The 5,170-nt window shown below is 37.1% G+C and overlaps 1 long non-coding RNA gene across 1 annotated transcript in view; it reads left to right on the top strand.

Annotated features, from left to right (window-relative positions):
• Positions 1-5,154, top strand: part of LOC109289614 — a 29,609-nt gene extending 24,455 nt beyond the window's left edge. Inside the window, exon 4 of the long non-coding RNA XR_002095428.1 lies at positions 951-5,154. This is a non-coding gene — a long non-coding RNA (uncharacterized LOC109289614). The remainder of the gene's footprint in view (positions 1-950) is intronic.
• The last annotated feature ends 16 nt before the right edge of the window (positions 5,155-5,170 follow it).

Below are 5,170 nucleotides of genomic sequence, written 5' to 3'. Positions count from 1 at the left end.
AAGCCTAAAAAGGGAGGACAACATTGCCTGTAAATACATTTTATTTGTTTAGTATTTCCCAGGACAATTGCTTAATTGCTCTGTTTCCCAGATTTCAATTAACTCCTTACTGTCACCATTTATTATCATGAACAAATTTACTATCCCACTCTATCCCACAGATAATAGAGAGAGGTAGTTAGCCACATTAGTAGCACATTCTGGAGGACAAACAACAAACAAATAGTCTTTTTGGTAAACTGAATTAAAATGAACAAATCCAAAAAATATACAAAGTCTACCTGTATATAGTAATGCATAGTATGGTGCTTTATTAAGAGTTCTTAAGAGTTTTATTAAGTTTTTAATAAAAATTAAAAAAACAAGAGTACTATTAAACAACTGCCCCATAAGCAACACTTTTTATGCATACTTTTGGTGGGGGGGAATGTTGTAATCTTACAATCTGATGAATAATATTTCTAGATATATTAATGACACAAATATAAAAGAACAGCAACCATAACATCAGCATGGAAGTCTTTGATAATGTTTAGCTATTAAATTATTAGACAGAATATCAAAATAGGTAGAAAAATACTAAGAAAAAATGCTAATAGGTATATACCAAGCATTTCAATGTAGTTCTGGCCAGTACATTCTCACCTTGATAAACAAAACCTGTTATGGCTAAAACTGGAACACAATAAGACAACTTCACTTTCACATCCTAGTCTGATTTTGTAGGAATGGCAGATTGATAAATTATCTTTTAAACTAAAACTTCTGTAGAAGTAGTGGACGCACAACTTTCACGTTCCAGAGTTCCTTTTCAGAACAGAAGCTAACTTTTAACTGGTGTGCCACAGTTCCTCTCAGTAAAGTGTTCTGAGATCTCCAGATGAGTTCACCAAATATTAGTTATATTAAATGCTAGTATCATTAGCATAGCTGTCCCTAGGGGTGTGCAGGGCCTAGGTGGGGGGGAGGGGCAGGGGTGAGTGGCCAGACTGGCCGGCGTTTGGCAGTGGTGGTGCGTGGCAGCTGCAGTGGGGCCTGTAAGGCACTGTCTGTGGGGCCTCCCAAAGAATGGGGTTTGGGGCGGTTGCCCTGATTTGCCCCCCCAGGGATGGCCCTGATTATTACTCATTAAACCTTTTCAGTGAAACTATTCAGTTGAGAGGCCCTTGGCAAATTCATATCTACCATTCCACGTGCATTACATTTGACTGATACAATGAAATAGGATAAATTAGAGGAAAAACTTTCGAAAAATACAAGGGATTGCAACTTAAAACGTTACATAGGTATTCTCAAAGGGAAAATAAGTTTCTTAGAATATACTGGAGACAGTGCATGGAGTCTTAGTCGTACACACTTAGTTTCAAAGTTATGCCACTCTACTCACAGAGAGAAATCAATGTATGGTATATTTAAACAATCACTGCAGCTTTTTAAATAATCTGATAGTTTAGCTTTGAATGCGATCAAGCTAATGGAGGCTTTAATGGATTCTGACAGAGTGTTCCATTGATCAAGGAACATGTACGAAAATCACTGCCTACCAAACTTTGGTTTGATTTTAAGAAATGGAAAACTGAATGTTAATGGTAAACAGAAGTTGATTGTTCCCTTTTTCACTGAAATAAATATCTGATCTGTTCACAGAACCAATGAAATAAAGAATAATAGGAATCCTATACACCTGACTTTACTCTTTCAGTCTCTAATCAAGACAATTAATCAGAGCAACATGCCTTGGCATGGAGGCAAGTATTTGAAGACAAAGAAAAAGGGGCTAATTTTGTGACCAAACTCTGATTTGCACCACATACATGTACATTAGAACCACTGGGGCTTCACATGCTTGAAATCATTAAAGAATGAAGTCTTTTACGTCATATGAAATATATGTGATGCTTCCATGACAATAAAAGATAAAGCTTAGATGATCCAATTTGTATTTGGGAGGAATTAGGGTCATGTGTAAATTGTTCTTCTCCTTGCCTAAATGCTTTAATGGAACAAGCTAACAGCTAATTGGTACCTAATCTATAGCCTTAACAAATGCAGCTTCTCTACAAACTTATAAATTATTTTATTTAATAAAGGCATCAACATGTACTGTCTTAGCTTGAGAAACAGGATGGATATGCACCCCACAACCTGAGAAGTGGGTAATTCTTGGTTTATACCGGTAAGAACAAAGTGCAAGGTCCTCATTTCTCATTGTTTTAGAAGAGATGTGTGTGGCCAGGGCAGAGTTTGGGGAGGTATCACCTGACTTAGGCAATAAGCCATTAGCCCATGCACACTACTAATACGCTGTACTTCTCCTCTAACTCCTTCTTGGGGGCTGAGTTACAACTCCAACCTATCTCTAAGAGTTAAATTATATTAAGTTAAAACAGAACAAGCGTTTACTACTGGGTACCAACTGCTCTGTAATAACTGTTCATGTGCCTGTTACTTCCACAGAAAGCAAAAGCTAAACCATTGTACCCTACACCATTGTCATTGAGAATTAAACTATCCTGGAACTGTCCTGGGAGGTAAGAGTAGGTACATAGTTACAGATCAGCTGACAATCCCTAAATCCCTACACCCCCTTTGAATTTACAGTAACTTAATTAATTACAGTTTGCTTGACTGTCTGTCCCCTGGGATTAGTGTAGTACTGAGATTTTTGGTGGGGATTGTATTAGATTACTTTTTGGGATTGAAAACTAATCTTTGTGCCAGATTAGCTGGGGGCACAGTGGCAGTATTTCACCTTTAGGATAGCAGCTCACAGATGTGGGGTAATAGGTCTAGAAGTAAGATTCACGTCACAACCTAGAAGACGGAAGGTGTCCAATGCAGGTATTTATTTCATAGGGGTTCTGGTTGCCTGATAAACCAGAATTAGAAGCGGGATTGAGGGAAGGGATCCCCTACAGAAAAGTGGGAAATAGGATTGGGATCCAAGTGTCTATTGCAACAACTCTCATGGAAGACCCAGGAACAGACTGGGAAACCAGCTGTGGAGTCACAGGGAGCTGGGATTAGCTCTCTACCAGGTGGAAACAATTAAGAAAAGAGTCTACTGAACTATACTGAATTAAGTTAATAAAGCTGTGACCTAATTAAGCCACATCTCTTCCCCATTTTGTCTTTCTTCCCACACATCAGGCACAGTATCACTCAGATTCATTTCAGTTACACTAGCACAATTTACACTGCATTACATTGGATCAATGCATTGCACTGTTTTAACCAAGAAGATAATTCTGCCCATTGTTAGCACAGTAGCTTCATTCATTTGCATTGTGTGTCATGGATTTTTTATTCTTTTCATGCCTGTTTTGTTGTTATTCTGGCTCTTGAATCCCCAAACCTGTTCCACAACATTATAGAGGCCTTGCATGATTTGAAAGGATATCTTGTTAAGTAAATCCAGTTCATTACCAATGAAAATATCAACTATTTCATGATGATAATAACAAGAACTGATATGGATATTTCTTATGCTGCATGCTACACATCCTGGATGTTTTCCAGTTGGTAATTATTCATGGCATTCTTATTTACATTTTAGACATTCAGACTCTCTTGTAAAGCTCAGAGTGCAAGAATGATGCCTTTAAAATCTATTATATTGGTGTTAATATATTTTTATTTACTTAACCTCAGCAATAAGGAACAGAACCTACAGGATGGAATAGCTTCATATGCAGAGACACAAAAAATGCTTTATGAAAAAAATGTCTAATCTACCTGGCACAAAACCAGCAGTTTTCTATTGAACACTTTAAAAATGGCCTTTACCTTTCATCCCCTAAACTGGAGTCACAATAAAAGGTTTTCATTTTCTGCCAACATTTTCTTTCTATCAGTGTAAAACCAACTTTGTATCAGAGTGTGTTTTTTTTAAAGTCCCTGCCTTGAGCATTTCATTTGTATTGGGTCCATGTTTAGTCAGTAGCTTTTGTAAAATTGATGAATATTGTCTAAAGGCAAGTGCAGACAAGCAAACAGATCTGTATCTTCTGTAATCCATTTAGCCTGACACACACGTGCAAGGGAACTATTTTACCTCAATTCTTTCAGGGCTGATGAAAAGTAAATGTAAGCAAAGTCATGAACTTCACCATTTGAAAAAAAATCACAGAATCTACTGTTAGAAGCTAATTTATGCTTTCCCCCTGAAACAGACTGACCTCGGTCCTCAGGCATCTAGAGTCAATAAACAGTTGCCATACATAGAACATTCATTAGAGGCCTGGGTTAAGAATGTTTTTGTAGCACATCCAAAATGGTAATGGGCTACCTAATGGTACAATATTAATGGATTGCAAAAGGATCATTTCAGGATGACCTTGGTCAAAATTATTTAAATGACATAAGGAAAGCTTGTAAATCATGTTCTTGTTATTGTCTCTTTCTAACAATTAATTGGAAAGGGCAGTAATTATACTAAGCACTCATTCTTTTATGAATGAGTTCTGTTTTGTTCTTTTCTGCTGACACCTTCAGAACTATTATGCATTTTCGACAATTCCAGTCTACACTGCCAAACTTTTGCTGTTGTCCCTGATGAGGCCAGGGAAAGGGAGGGCTGAATTCTGCTCTTATGCTGCTGTATTCCCACAGAGTTCAGTGATATTATTTGGATTTACAGTGGCACAACTGAGCTCCAAATCCAACACAAAACATTTAAATCCTCTTTGAGCCATATCTGGGTGTCTGAGCATCAATATCTTGTCTGGGAAATCTTAAGTTTTGTCCATTCCAAGGATTTCCTAGATTTCCACTGGTTTGAACCTGTACTATTGTATATTGTGGTTTATGGTAATTTGATCTGTCTGCACTAGAAGATTGTACCAGTGCAGATATTCCATTGGCTTCATTCCCAGCATGAATAAGGCCTTAGATTCATGGATTTTTAGACATTCTATTATGGTTACCATCAGTCTCCTAATCAAAGAACAAAAAAATTAGTGACTTTTGAATACTACAGTAAATAATTATTTGCCAATCATTTTTAATAGCTATGCTTCCATTTTACCCAGTTTTCAACATTTATGTGCATTCTGTACCCTTTATGCCTGTCAAAATCATTTCACCATTGTGATTCCCAGGGTTTCTAGCTATGCTTAATTAAACCAAAAATAATCATAAAGAAACAGCAGAAACCCCCTTAAACCTTGCC

The sequence above is a fragment of the Gavialis gangeticus genome, unplaced genomic scaffold, assembly GCF_001723915.1.
Source record: "Gavialis gangeticus isolate Ggan-Ray unplaced genomic scaffold, GavGan_comp1, whole genome shotgun sequence".
Lineage (NCBI taxonomy): Eukaryota > Metazoa > Chordata > Crocodylia > Gavialidae > Gavialis > Gavialis gangeticus.
This window is presented reverse-complemented; position numbering and strand designations above follow the sequence as displayed.